Source organism: Cyanistes caeruleus, chromosome 5, assembly GCF_971803275.1.
Source record: "Cyanistes caeruleus chromosome 5, bCyaCae1.hap1.1, whole genome shotgun sequence".
NCBI lineage: Eukaryota > Metazoa > Chordata > Aves > Passeriformes > Paridae > Cyanistes > Cyanistes caeruleus.
In genome coordinates, this window is record NC_141705.1 from 80,079,381 (window position 1) to 80,095,076 (window position 15,696).

Here is a 15,696-nt window from a genome sequence, read left to right on the forward strand (position 1 = left end):
CATCCCAGTGTTTTCAAAGAAAGAAGGCACCAATTTTCTACCTAAGGAGACCGTGCCAGCTCGGGTTTGCCCGGCAGCCTTTGCTGCAGGATAATGTAGTGTAGGACAGGATAATGTGGCTCCAGCAGGGAGAACAGGAATTGTCCCAGCTGACCCTCTGGGCTCTGCACAGGCCGGTGCAGAGGAGGAAAATTCACTAGAACCAACTTCCATGTGACAAACAACACAAGGTTCACATCCAAGAGAGAGTAACCAACAAAGCCTTTGGAAATAATGCTTATTTTCCTGGTGTGTGTTTTGTCAGCACCCTGGGCTCTGGTTTGAGGTGGGAGCTTATTTGACCAACTGCTCTGGCCAGCTCTGGATTTCTGTGGAATCTTCCAGGTGAACAGCAGAATTCCTGCTTTTGTATCTGGCTACGAGTGTTTGTGCTGTATTCCATCCCTGTTGGCCTGAATGTGTACAACTCCTTTCTAAAGGCTGAATTCACAGTCTGTATTTCCATGCTGCTACTTTAGAACAGCTTTTATCTGCAACTAGCTGAACTCTGTAGTGTAGTCTGCAAGAAAAATACCGGGGAAGAGAAGGGATTCAGTTCCTCTATTAGTATTTGAAGTCACTGCTCAAATTTTACTAACCCTTTGCTCTGAGCAAACTCTTAGACTCTTTACCCTTTATTTTAATGAGTGATTAGAATTTCTAACTTAACTTCTAACACCAGAATGTGTTGCTGCTCATCTTTCACCTTCTCACCTTTGGATGTTCATTCATTATTTAACTTCCCACTTTCTTATTAATTTTTATCTGTGTTCTGCAGGCAACTAGAGCAGTTTTGTTCATCTCTCACCAAACTGCAGATCAGCAGCTGCTGCACTGCTGCAACAGCTGCAATAGATCACTCAAATCATTTTTCATTATTTCTTAGCTTTTGGAAAATAGCCACGTCACGTGAGTGCCTCAGTGTCTGGAGATAAAAACCATCATCTCTACAAACACAGAATGAAGATGCAGGATTGTTCTGGGTAAGGCCCAATGTTTTTTGTATTAATCAGCAATACAGAAACCCGTGGCACAAGGGTTCTGTATTCCAGCATATCCAAGGGGAGCACACAGCCTGCCCCGTGCAGGAAAAGAGAAGTGTCTCAGTCCCTGCAAGTGGAACAGCATTTAAAAATCACCTACAGCAACTCACCCTCATCGGGCTCGGGGGAATTCTTCACAGCACGTGAAATAGAGAGCTCAGGAATGAAAACCACGCTTTGGTACAAACATTCTCTGATATGACAAAGTAATAGGATACACCATTTTGAAAACAGAAACAGGAATGATTTTTGCTCCTGTATTATCTCAGAAATCCAAATTCAGACTGTTGCTTTCTCCATCTTTCCTTCACAAGCTGCATCTAGCTCAGTCACAGTAACAAGTGCAGAAGTGTGTTTCTAGAAGATGCAACATTTAAACTTACATCCTTCTAGAAATGTTAGAGCTCAGTTACAGGCCTGCTGGCACAAATTACTAACTTGCCACATTTCAGAGACTTCTCATACATAACCAGGGTACTGCAAAAAATGGTGCTGGCTCCTCCAATAATCAATTGTTTAAATGAACACATTTTATTCTAAAAACATCTTATAATTCTATATGTAGCCACAATATTATACAGCATTTCTGGGGGCTGGAACTAAATTGATAACAAAGCACGAAATCATCTAAAATATTGCTGCAACACTGAGGAGGACATGTACTTTATTGAGCTTGAAGTAATTATCTCCAGAGGCTTAAGGAAAGTTGCTCAGTTCTGTATCTGTCACACTACCCCAGCGACAATTTCCTCCCTTTATTCCTGCTCCAGTGTTACTAAGGGAGCATTTGTAAGGCCTTTGGAACCATTTGCTGTGATACAATTAGCAAAGAGAGCAAGTGAATTCCCTTCCTTCACCCACACTGCAACAAGCAAGTCTAAAGAAGAGAAATTTGTCTAAAACGTGACTTCCAGAAAACAAAAATACTCAGCCAAATAGTTTGAAACACGACTGCACACGGAAGCAGGTGGAGATCCAGCAGGCTCACACTAATCCATAGAAATCTTGTACAACCAAAGTGGATCCCTCTTGAAGGAAAATGTGAAATTTTGAAGCTGCTCTTTGAGAATGGCTCAGAGAACATAAAACTGCAGTGAACATTCAGATTTGAGTGCAAACTCTCTCAGCTATTTTTTTTCCTTTCCTTAGGAGAACCATTTCAGATTCAGCTTTAGATATCTTTATGCCTTTCAAGAGCACTTTCAGGCAAAATAACTGTTTTGATTTTAATTTTTTTACAAAGTACTTTACATATGAGAGGAGGAACGTGCTGGTCCATGAATACTTGATCTCTCCACATTTCCAGGAAACACTGAATTAAGTCACAAAAAGCTCATGAAATCTTGCTTGAGGGATGCTGCCCTTTCTGAGGGTCACATGAATGCCCCATCTCTTTCTGGCATTTATGAGGTGATTTGAACAGAATTAATTAATTTGGTTTTTTTTTTTTCAAAAATTAAGAGTGCATAAGCACCACAATTTTTGCTCATCTATTTCCTGCAATTCTTGCTGGATCCCAAGGTGTAAATCTCACACATAAATAGCAAATTGTTTGTGTGGGCAGATGTTGGGTCCAGCTTCAGTGTACAGCCCCCCCCCTGGGAGCTGAAGCTGTCTCAGTGCTGGATATCATAAGATTTAGGAATTCAGTGTGTCAAAAGGGAGTCCCTGAAGGGGTGAAATGTGGGAGACAGATTTAATGATTTGCTCATGTTAATGCAGCACACGTGAAAAGATAAAGCTTGGTTCATTCTGATCTTTTAAAGAAAAAGGTTTTTTACAGGGTTTTTATAGTCAAATTGGCTTCTGTTCACACAGCAACCTAAAAGCTGTACTTCTATTTATGTATGTTAGTATAATTACACAATTTAAAATGTCAGGTGCTGTTAATGTTAGTTCTCAAATCATACATGCAGACATAGAGAAGAGATCTCCAAGTGCAGCTCAGGGCAGGCACAGTCCACACTCATCATTAATGCTTTTCTCCCTTAAACAAGAGTTGCACCAAAATTCTGTTGTTAAGATTTTGTCTAAATCAAATGCAGGAAAGCTGTGTTGTTTACAAGAACACAGGAACAGAAATAACTGCTGGTAACTTTTAGGGCTGGAGCTCTGAATGCTCATTTATAGCATTCATGAACCGAAGAATCATTTTATTAAATATTAATATTCATAAGAGTGGGGCTAAACATCAAATTCTTCCTACTGACTACTGCCTTCATCTAGAAGATTAATTAAATTAGGTTCTATAAGGGCAGTGATTTTTTTTTTTTTTTCAGAAGTCATTTGTAAAGGAATGGTCTCGTTATCCAAATGTTATCTTTGGGCAATAAATTCAGCAGTGTTACTGCAGGCGACACTACTCATATTAAATTAATGGATTGCAGAGCCTGATACTTCTTAACGAGCTTAATACACAGGGAAATTATTAAGTCAAGATTTTTTGTTTAATATTAAAATATGCTGATTTCTCCTGGAAAAAGAAGATGGTAAACTCCATGAACCAGAAAAAAATTATAGATTCCCTGCACTATGTTTCACAATGAGAAAAAGGCTGATAAGTAATGTTTCATAGAAAAATAAGAATTTTTTAAATGAGATACTTCATCATGATTTGAGCAAGTTCCTGGGCAGGACTCAAATGCCCTCAGGCTGATGGAGGAATTGAGCCCGAGTTTCATATTTCTGAAACAAGCTGGCCTTAAAGATAACAGTGCAGTGGCACTGTCATTCTATTTGAGTTAGTTAAGCAAGAACTTAGCCTGTTTTTAACCATGCAGCAAATATTATGTAACTTTTTTTTTTACTTAATTTGTTTTTTTATCAAGCCCTTCATCCAAAGCATGTTTAAAATGCTTTCTCAAATGCATCTTTTCCATAAAGTTTTCCTTTAGTTGAAATGTGACTTTTTGCATTTTCATCCTAAATGTTGATCCAGTTCTTGCTCCCCTCCTCTCCTCTAGTTATTTGTTCAGCCCTGCTGAGGACAGGGCAAGTGTCAAGGTCCAGGAACCAAACTTCAGGTAAACTCAATGCCCAAATTATTAGATGATAAACTTCAGAAAAGCTTCATTTCATCCTTAGACAAATCGAGAAACTTTTCATGCCTCCAAAAAGAAATACTACCTGGGAAAATAATTCCTTGTCCTCTTTTGCTATACGTGCAGAGATGAAATCTTCCTGTAAAGTAAGGAAATTATTTACACACAGCTAGGCTGACAAATCTAAAAGCCTCCCAAATGTTTTTCTGTCACCTTGAATTCCTGCAGCTCCACTTGTTATTCCTTTTGCCTGCAAAGATCAAACGAGTTGATCTGCCTGGGCCTTAGCAGAGACTCTTGTAGCATTTAATCCCTGTATTAGTATACGTGGAAACACAACCCATACCGTGTTCCATTCATTCCAAGATTAAACAGTGTGCCAAGTCTTTAAGCAAGACAGATAGACAAGTCTGAACCCAGGAACTGCCTCCAGCTTATGGTCCTACTCCACTACACACCCAAGGAACGTGGAATGGTTTTGCTCTCACACCACAACTCCATCTGAGCAAGAATCTAGGCCAGCAGGCAAAGGGCTGAATATAAAATGATTCTTTTTTTTAAATACAAAAAAATATTTCCAAGTTGGGTCCAGCTATGACTGTTCTCAATGGCTGGTCTTCTGAATTTTTCCTAATGCTAATTCCATCTGGAATTTTTATGGTGTGCAAAAAAACCCAAATAAAAAATAGTGCTAAAAATATAGATATAAAAAATATAGTGCTAATAAATATATATATATATATATATATATATATAGGTATCAGCAATTCTATTTTAAGAGCAGCTTCCATGATTTACCATTCTCCCAGGCAGTACTGATTTTTCAGCACTGTGTACAAATCAACCTTTCTTAATGCTTTTCCTAATCATGCTGGTATCAAAGATTACAATATGAAACTACTGTCTTTGAGGCATTACATATTCATTTTGGTTAGTGGGGAAAGAGATGGAGAGCTAAAGCTAAAATCCTACTTAATTCTTGGAAACGTCAGCATTTGTATCCATTTCTCTGACATTATGATGTGCTGCTTGTAGTGGAAATAAATTCTTTTTTTCCAATTATTATCTCTGTGCTTGCAGAACAGCGTATTGAATACATACATTGGTTGTATTTTGTTTCCTAATGTAACCTAACATATGCCCACCTAATTAAAATAAAGCTTTATGTATCTAGCCATGAAGATATTGGAAACATTTATAAATTCTCAAAATCTGCCTATACAGGGGAAAAGATATTGCACTTTTATTTACTATTCTTCCACTCCCCTGATGTGACTCAAATGCTCAAACTTTGGGTGAACTGAATTCTAGGCTTAAGTGTTCCTTTCAAGTCAAATTGACACAGCTAAATTTATTTATATAAATATATCATATTTTCCTGTGAGAATTTCTGTCAGACTAATGTTGTGTTCTATTATGGATAATTAAAATGGCCCTAAAATACCATGTATATGAAGGGAAAAATTAATTTACTGTGATTTTTTAACTAAGGGTCGCTGTCAGGATTACTTATATAAATATGCTAATGGCCTGAAAACTAATTTCTGTTAAAAAAAAAAAAAATTAGGAAAACATATCTTCATCTTATTAGAATTCAAAGTCTAATTAAAAACCTACAAACCCAAGACAATAAGCTGAGATTCAAGATTCCTTGTGGAACCGTGAAATTTGACAGCTGGAGTGTTTTGATGTGTTGGCTTTTTTAACATTCCTTTTTCTCTTTCTTTTTGAGATTTCCATTTCAGAATTTCTAATCTTTCTCAGTGTTTACAATATCTAGCTGCTAACTGTGCAGAACCAAGCTTGCCAGACTACACAATGGCATTTAGCAATAAGCTGATCAAATTTAAACATCATTACTTACCAAAAAAGCTGTAACATTCCATATCGGTTTTCTACCCAATTCTTATTCTAAAATTAAATTAAAAATGGTATAATGTGGGAAACAGTAAAGGTAAAAAGACTTTCAGAAGCTGTGAAAATAGGCCTCAGAAAAGAAAAAGCAGAGAACTTGGAGCTAGCTACAGCTGCAAGGCTTGAAAGTAAAGGAGAGACAATAATACAACATACAAGGACATGAAACACTAGTTGAGTTCTTAGGCTTGGCCAAGCTAGACCTTAAGACTGCAGAAAAATATTCTTACCAAGATAGCAGAAAGTTTTAAGCTTAGAAACAGAGTATTGTGTAATTTTAATAGAAAGCAAACAAGCAAGCACTGTTTGAAACAGGTGTGCTTGGATAGAACAACTGTCTGTAAGCTTTAGCAATATGCTATTGGCTGAAAAACTTAGAAAATGTTCTGTAACAAAGAGATCTTGAGCTGCTCGTGGCAGATGTGAGCTCGTGCCATCTCCTGTGTCTGTACCTGAGACCGGTGCCTGAAATAAAAGCTCGTGATGCCTCACCTGGCAGCCCCATCCCATTTGTGAGAAATTAACCTCCAACAGTACAGCCCCTGGAAAAGGGGAAAGGTACTGCTCGAGTTCTCTGGCTTCTGCAAACAGCACAGCTGTCCAAGTCACATGGAAAGCCCAGCAGATTTCCAAGAGGCTCAGGACAATGTGGAAGTTGTCAGAAAAGCAGCCTGACCAGCACTTGCTAGGACATCACAGCCAGCATCCTATCCATTCCCACTCCTGTCACTGGATATTGCACAGATTTAGTTTGCCACACTGCATATGGAATATGAACAATCTCTTTTTTACCCACTTTAAAATCCAGTAAGGAGACTCTGGTTATCTGCATGGCCCCTCACTGCTTCTTCCTGCAACCTAATGAGGCCTGATCAACTTGCATTAAAATCTATTTTATGTTAAAAACCAAATAATTTCTTTATAGTGCTTGGCAATGCTCTCCTCAGTGTGGTGTTTATTTGTATTTTGGAGGAATAACAATGGAGCAAAGGTGTTAGATTAAAACAAAACATGAAGTAAAGGTGACTGAGTGTCCCATTTTCCTCCCTCACTGCTGAGGGAAGCAGCTGCCTGTGGGGCACTGGTGGGTTTCTCTACACACTGAAAGATCCTGCTTCACTTTTTTAGAGGAAAACTAGAACCCAGGACTACACCTTCTTAACTGTTTGGAAAACACCGAATTTCGTGAAGAGAATTCAATCATAATTTTAAATATAATCCACAAAAGGCAGTGATTTCATACAATCACAGCCTGCAAACATTAACAATTTGATTTATGGGTTGATTGCATTATGGCTCCATCCTGGATATGTTCCTAGAAGGAGACAGGATACCTAACCCTTAAATAAGGAAATAAAAACAGCACTTCCAGCTGAGATCAGTGGTGTTGCCCGTGGTAGGCAGGGCAGGAATACCTCAATAGCAGGGATGGGACAGAGCTGGGACATGGGAGTCTGGCACAGTTCTTATTTGTTGAAATTAAGAAATGGTACCACTGTCTTTAACAGCACCAGTTCAGAATGAAGCAAATTTAACAGTTATTAAGTTAATTTAGTTGGAAAAATTGCCAATTCCAGAGAAGAACTAAACCCTGGAAGAAGCACCTGGAGCTTCTCTTGTCTCACAGACATTCTGCTTTCTGAGTAATGAGAGGCTCTAGGATGATTTTGAGGAGTTTAATAGCTTTCCAGAGAAAGTCACGTGGATGTGACAGATCTGCCATGGTCCCTCTGCTCATCCATCTTAGTGAAAAGGTAGAGAGGTTCCTAAAGTGATAGATGCTAAATTAGGTTGTTCTGCATTTTTTTTTTCTGAATCTCTTAACATGGGATTTGATGCTGAGGTTGAGTAATTTTTAAGACCATATGGAATCACTCAATTTACACCTGCCACAAACCTTGACACCTAAACTGTATTTCCTAACAAGCAAATATTTGTGAGCCAGCGCAATCCCATCTTTCTTCTGAAGTTAATGAAAATAGAATGGCAGAAAAACACTTAAAAAAGGTTGTGCTCAACTGTTTTCTATTGGCTTGGGAAAGTGTAAAACAAAATTATCACTCGTGTACAAGCTTAATGCAAGAAACAGTAAATAAACCCCATTCCTGTCTGCTGCTCTGGGCTTGTTAAATACCACAGGGATAATTACAGAAATGGACTGGGTGCCTTCAGTAAGAGGGTTTATAGTTCACTTACAAATACACAAATATTGTCACAGTCTCTTCCAAGAGAGAATTCTACGTTTCTTCACAATATATGTGCATGTACTTCTCCAGTCTTGACTAAAATCATATGTTGTGTTTTTCAGAGTCCATGTGGTAATACATATTAGGGGATTTTTGCATAGTTGAAATGAATAAAAGATGTGAAGGCAGATTAATGTCATGTCTCACCAAAACAATGAAAAACAAAACTATAAAGCGAACAGCAGGAACTCTGCTGTAAATGGGAAATGATAAATCACATTAAAAACAAGTGTAAATTGCTGAGGTAACATTTTGAACATTTCCTGAAGATCTCAGAAGACCAAACCAGAACTGAAAAAAGAAATTCATTTTCCTGTCACCTTCACCAGTACCCTTAGGTCTCTTTAACCCTTCCCTAATTGCTGGTTTCTGATCCTATCCCCTGCAGTGGCAGTACAAGGGAGAGAGGCTGATGCCTGTGGTGACCAGTGATAAATGTGACATATTTGAATGAACCTCACAGGGTGACAGGTCAGACAAAATGACAGAGTGCTGAATGCACTGAATACTCCTTTCCAGATCAAGGAAAAAGAGAAAGAAGCCCATAGTTGTAGCCTCAGCAGTATCATTAGCCTTTCCATCATGATGCCACAAGTACACTAAGGATTATTAAGGATGAGCAAAGATGGGAAAAATTAAAAAGATTTTATGCACATGCTGCTTTGCAGAAAAACAAGAATTAAATTAATTCTTCAAAAGGAAATATTAATTTAAATTCAGATTTTGGTTTAAATAAATTATTTCTTCTGCAAAAATCCTCAGAAAGCACTCATTCTATTTGGACCTTCCAAATGTGTCGGCATTTAGGAGGACAGAGGCCTAAAATTTAAAACCTCAAGTCTTAGGAAATCTCCTGAGTGAATAATAACATCAAGTAAATAGAAAGTGTTGGATGTACATGGCTCCATCCAAGCTAAAACTGAACATTTAGGAAATGCTTAAACACAGGCAAAAGAGCAACATTTGGAGTTCTAATTCTGGCAATTAAGTCCAATATTTAATTATTTTACTTGCTTTCATTTTGCTTTATAAGACTGATGAATCTTCAGGGCATCTGCGGGATTTTTTAAATAATTAAATGTAATATACACATTTTTATGCTTTTTAAACCAGTGGCTCCATTTCTGAGTTATTTCTGCACCTTCAGCGAGGTCATGCTCCTCATGTTCTGACTTCCTCTTCTCCTCCCTGTTACAGACATAGGAATCCATGGATTGGTAAAAAAGATGCTACACTTTCAATAAGTTGGGAAGAGCTTAAGTCTGCCTCTGACAGATAGCAGAGCTTATGGAAAACCTGGGCAAATAAACTGGAGCTCAACAGTGCAGAAGAAATATTTCACATATAAACTGGCACTAACTAGCAGGAATTTCGTCTGTTTCGGCAGAAAGAGGGAAAAAAAGACAGTCTGGATATAAGCTGAAGGTGTTGTGTTTGATTTTTTTCCCCTTATTTATATTAAAACTGATAAGAAAAATATGCTGAAAACAATTATGCACGTATTCTGTTATCAATGGAAGGGTTTAATGTATGGAAATCTGACTACTGTGGCAAGATTTTGTTTGAAAGACAGTGAAGAAAATGAAGGGGGGAAAAAAAATAAGCAGAGGAGATGATTATTATTCATAAGCATCTGAAGGTGTGCCCTGTCCAGATCATCCCTGATGTGAGTCGTGGGCTGTTGCTAATGAAATGCCAATAATCTGCTCCTTTGCCCCGTGTTCTGGGACTAACCTCACATTGATCTGAGCAGGCAGCAATGCAATTGGCTGCACAGATTCCCTCTGAAAGGCTTTTCTGGCAAGTCCAGCAATTACAGGCTATTCTTGTGCAATTACAGTAATTACTTAGGGGTCCTTTTACCTCAAGGACATTTGTAAACATTTCTTACTCCCAATTTAACAGGAGTAGCGCTAATCACTGCAGCAGGAATGGTTTCAGCACATCTCTGTCCCCTTAATTCAATTACTGCCATGGCAGATGTACAGGAGAGTGGGAATGGAGGGTCTGGGTTCTGCCTTATCTTCAGCCTGGGTTAGAGGGCATGAGCCACCCTGCTGATCATGATTTAGGATTGCATTCAAATACCAATACACTTGGAGCATTTCTGCTGTTGGGGCAGTGGATAATTGTTAGGCTACAACTCATTAGCAGAATAGATCTGACTTGTAACAAGACCTTGCCACCGAAATATGCTGTGGAAACTGGGGCCAATTAAAAGAGAGTTGCTGTCAGTCTAAGATATGTCTCCTCAGACAATATCATACCTCTCTTATCAGTGTTTCCCACTCCAGTTTGGTGAGGTGCTTCAGCATTCCCGTACCTTGCAACACTTCAGTCATGCTGTTGAAGCCAATGACACTCCTGTATCATTGAAGGAAGCTTATGCTCAAGTACCTTGATGATGGGTCTGAAAGATGCCTAGAAACATCACAAGTACCACATTAAAAGAATTTGATATGTTTAACTTTTTCCAGCAGGCCAGACGTGTCCACTTTCCAAGAGATTAAATATGCCTGGAGCTGGGTTTTTTCCTAATGACATCAAACTGCAGTTGTCCTTATTTCTCCCTACACTTGGCTTTACAGCAACCAGAATAGTTATTTGCATGGAAAGGTGACCTGTTTCTACATTTGAAGGATACTAAAACCACTACAGCATGATATTTTGTGGCAAATAGTAGGATTGTGCATATGCAAAAGGAGCATTATCTCCAGACACAGTGCACTAGTTCAGATTAAATTATAATGTCTGTCAAATCTCGTGGCTACAGGCACTGGCTGCTGTTATTGTGCATTTATGCAGATCCAGAAATGTTCCCTCTGCTTGAGGGCACTTGCAGATATTCTTGCCTGAAAAAGGTCACCATGCTAAAGGAGCCATCACCATCAAAGACACATTTCCCCTGTGCCACACCAACTTCTTTCACCTTCCTAGGCAACACTGGGCTTTAATTCCTGTTGGACTAAAGATACAGGAATTATCTCCCTGTTGGAGTAAGGATACAACATCAGATGGCCTGTTAGTTTTTAATGGAATTGTAATGGTTGCATTTACACTTATGAAATGGGAAAAACTGGTAGGGAGAAGGGAAAACAATGCATGACTTCTTTGGGGGGTGTTTGTTTGATTTGTTCTCTTAATTTTTGTGTATTGAATCACACCAGGAATCCCTCATATCAAAGAAGGACTCCAGCACCACACAGCAGGTCTGGCTTTATGGGCATTCAAAACCTCACAAGTCCATGGAGTTCTGGCAGTCCAGCCACACCAAGACACAAAATTCTGAATGTCTCAGACTTAGCCTGGGCTGGGTTAACACTGGCTGAATTCCAGGCTTGCTTTCAAGCAAGGAGGTTGGAATTTCAGGGAGAATCTGAATTTATACATTTGAAAACACTAGGATGTAATTTTTTGACCCTGTACTCTAAGGCACTAATGATAGTTTCCTTCGTGGCTTTTCAGACTGGAGGACATAATTCAGATTGGAAGACATAATCAATTGCTTTGGCAATTTATTTATTTTTTAAAATATTATTAAAATAATTGTGGTTTTGAGGAAACATGGAAAACTGGCACCGTGTATCCTGCCCAGATCCAACACAAATGTTGGTTTTGTGGGAAATGTACTTAAAGCAAAGATCTTTCAGCTCCCACCTGGAGTCCTGGGAAATGTGTAGTTTGTATGCTAGATGCCCCAAAGGTTTTCCCCCTGATCCTTACAAAAAGCCTTTTCATCTTAAGAGAATGGAGTGCCTAATCCTTGAGATTATTCAATCAGTTCTAACCCTAGAGAATAATGAGGAAGAACCAACCCCAAACCACAACCACACAAAAACCACTAAAACATTCACTTGCATAAAATTACAACATTTACAGTAATTTGTAAGGATCTTGCTTAATGGCTCCAGCATCTCAGAGTTTGCAAAAATGGTTAGTTACCTTTTCCAACCAGCTGGCACTGGGCAATTCTTGGAGCCACATCTTCCTTGCTCTGTCTCTGTCAGGATGACAACGAGGACTGCCAGCAGCAGCTGCTTTGGGCAACCTGTCTCTCCTCAACCCGAGGTAAAAGGAGCCAGAAATGTCCAGCATCACCACACAGACACTGGAGACAAAAAATATCAACAGGCAATTACATTCTTTACTCCCTGCTCCTATCAGTGCTGCTTAATTTCTAACAATCTTCATGAAGTTTGACCTCCACAACCCTCCCCTCACTTAACAGGACACAAAAATCACCTTTTCCATGTCTTATTGTAGATGTTGGCTGCAGCCTTATTCTATTTGCTCTTTCTCGAGCATCACACCAAGAGGAAGCACAGCACAGAGATGGTGCTGTTGAGAATGAAGTATCTATGCCAAGAAATTACCCTGCTAGTTTCAGGAAGACAAATTTTTCACAAAATACCTTGGTAACATTTTCTCCCTTGTTTCTTTATTCTGCCACATCAACTCATCTAAACAGAAGTGGTGGAGTTGACCAGAGCGTGAAGCTGGGGATGCAGAGCCTCACTATTTTCTAATCAGGTGAAAAGGTTGACAGCCCCTTTCAAAACCTAATTAGTAGAGCCATTTATTGCCAGGCAAATTTTCACTTGCACGAGTGAATGTTTTATGGGGTTCTGGCTGCAGGCCACTCCGAGGTTTTAGATCACTGGAGGCATTTCACATACATTATCCCTCAATAAACTCATGCTGTTCTTTAGAATGAGCGCTTATGCCGGATGCTCCATTTGATTTATTCTCCAGCTGCCACTTCAACAGAGGAGAATGAAGCTGAACCTCTTCCTGCTCCTTCATTTCTCCTCCAAAAATGTTATGGGACATATCTGCCTCACCTGGGAATGCCAGAGCTGCCCAAGACAGCGCTGTGTCACCTCCCTGTGTCACCTTCATGGGTCCTGATCCTGCCAGCCCTGAGGGAAGCGTTACTTCCCAGGCAACGCTCTGCTCACTGCCAACTTTCATTGACTGGAGGAATTTCCATCTTAAATTTCCTCTCCAGCAGGCATTGCTCCTGGTGCGCTGCTGCAGATGTTTGAAGAGATTCATCAGAGTCCTGTGCCAGAAGCCAAACTTCGCTTGAATATTTTCCAGCTGGCCCCAACAGCAAGTTATGGGAGGCCTTCTTCAAAGCTCCTGAGAATCAAGAGAGCCCAAAACAAGCTTAATTAAACTGTTAAGCTTCTATTCACATCACTGCGTGCAACTGCAGGATAACACTCCTGGGCTGTTTATTTTTTCCCCCCTCCATATTTTTCTTTTTATAAGCATAGTGCCATGGGGTTGTTTCTTATTTTATTTAGAGATGCACTGATGTGAAGCAAGGGCTTAGTCTGATCAGAAATTGCTTCTAGTTATCCAGACCTCGGCGGTACACACTTCATTGCTTGTCTTCTTCCCCTGGCTGATGATTCCCCTATGATAAGCTGAGGAAATAGCTGTGGTTATGTCACTGCCTTTTTGTTGTTGTTGCTCTTATTTATTTTTGTCCATCTCTTGTCATCATTATGTAATCTATGATAAAGGAAGACATCAACAACAAAAGCCCTCAAACCCTGAAAACTCAGGAACAAACACACATTCTAGTGCCTGGTGTCTGACAAATAAGAAAAACTCGGTAAGGTGGGTGCTTTTTAGATAACACTTAAAGCAATGAATTGCTCAAATTAATTCCTTGTGAATTCTCAAAACAAAAAAGTTCTGGTCATGCTATCACAACAGTCAACTACAACAGCTTCTTTTACAATAAAATTATAATTATATTATAATTATTATAATTATTATAATATTGTATTTCCTTCACAAAAAGGATTTGCTCCGGAACTTGACAACATGAGTTGTAAATGCAGCTTATCTTCCTGTTGGGAGACACAGCAGGAGATTCCATGGGAAGTTACCTGCCCTCAGGCCACCTGTCACCAAAGTCATTGATAGAAAATATTTATAAAACTACACTTGTAATCCCCAAGACCCTGTAAGGAGGTGTGAAATGCAGCTATATGAGAAACTCACTTTGTAGCTAAAAAAACCTGCTCCATCCAAGCTTCACGGCTCCTTAAAACCTCCAGGAAGGCTTTTATTCTTTCAAGATGTGATAGATTATTTCTACTTCTTGCTTGATTTGTAACTCTGCTACCAGCAGGCAGCATTCTGACTTGGTACAAGGCAACCATCACTGTCGCTGTACTGTTAAAAATAAACAATAAACAATGAACTAACTATGGCAAAGATCCTCTGCCTCCAGGAATTAATTCCATTCTCCCCTTCAACCTCTCATCTCAGAGGTCAGCGTCAAGAAATCTTTTCCAAAGAGTTTCCCAATAATCAGCCTAGCAGAAGTCTGGATCTGTGTTATTTTGTGCCTCTTAAGAGCCAGAACTAAATGTATTTTCTCCCCAAGTCTCTGCAAACACCTACACAGAATTTCACAGCTTGCAAATGTCTCAGTGCCAGAAGTCAAGTGACAGAATGCTTAAAGCAGAGTTTCTGGCTCTGGGACCGTGTCCACACCAAAGGCAAGGCCCAAGCTCCCTGTTTTACAGGCAGGAGCTGACCTGAAGGATTAGAAAGCCTTTAAGGAACGCTGCAGCAGCGAGGCTGAGCTGCCAAGATTTAATTCTAAACTACATCCTTGTTTCTTTTGCTCCACGGGTATTTCACTGAAGTTAAAACCCTGTCAAATCCTCCTCTCTCATCCTGACACCAAGAGTTTAGTGAAAGCAAGAGTGTTTCTGTGTTTCTACAAACCTGTAGGGATAGTACACACGTGTAATTTCTTTTGTGCATTATTTAAGGAGTTTAACTCCAAGAAGAATTTAGTTCTGCGCCCTTTAAACTTTCTTCTCTGACATGAAAATTCAGTCATACACAGCACAGGGACATTTAGCATGAAATGAAAGTGGCCACAGATTTAATTAAAATGTAAGTTATTGTTAGCAAGAAAGGTCATGCTAAGAAAATGTAATTTCAGGAGTATATTAGCAACAACACTCCGCTGTTATTTGCATGTGAAATATAGATTTTGTACTTGACATTTAGAAAGGAAATTGGAACTCTTTATAATGGATGCTTGAGCACTTTTGTGTTCTTGTGCTGCTTTTGTTCACATTTTTATGTAATTGGCTGGATCTTACATACAAAAGGAGTTACATTTTATTCTCTATGCCTGAATGCCTAATTGATCTGGGAATTAGCTCACAAAAGCTGATATAAGTCGGAACAGCAAGCAAACTGCAGCATAATCCTTACATGGCTACAGCTCCAGAGGAGCTCAGACCTTCACAAGAATTCCTTATTTTGGGGTAGTTAATCATCCACCTTACACAGCAGCGTTTGGGGTTTTTTAACACTCCTCAGGCAGAGAGATTTTAATGGTGACCAAGACCCCGTCTCTGTTTTGTTTATGGG

The 15,696-nt window shown here is 39.3% G+C and overlaps 1 long non-coding RNA gene across 1 annotated transcript; it reads left to right on the top strand.

The window, feature by feature from the left end:
- Positions 1 to 931: 931 nt before the first annotated feature.
- Positions 932 to 9,648, top strand: LOC111929002 (uncharacterized). The gene is made up of 2 exons (XR_002864438.2): positions 932 to 1,022; positions 9,481 to 9,648. It is a non-coding gene; the product is annotated as an uncharacterized LOC111929002 (long non-coding RNA).
- The last annotated feature ends 6,048 nt before the right edge of the window (positions 9,649 to 15,696 follow it).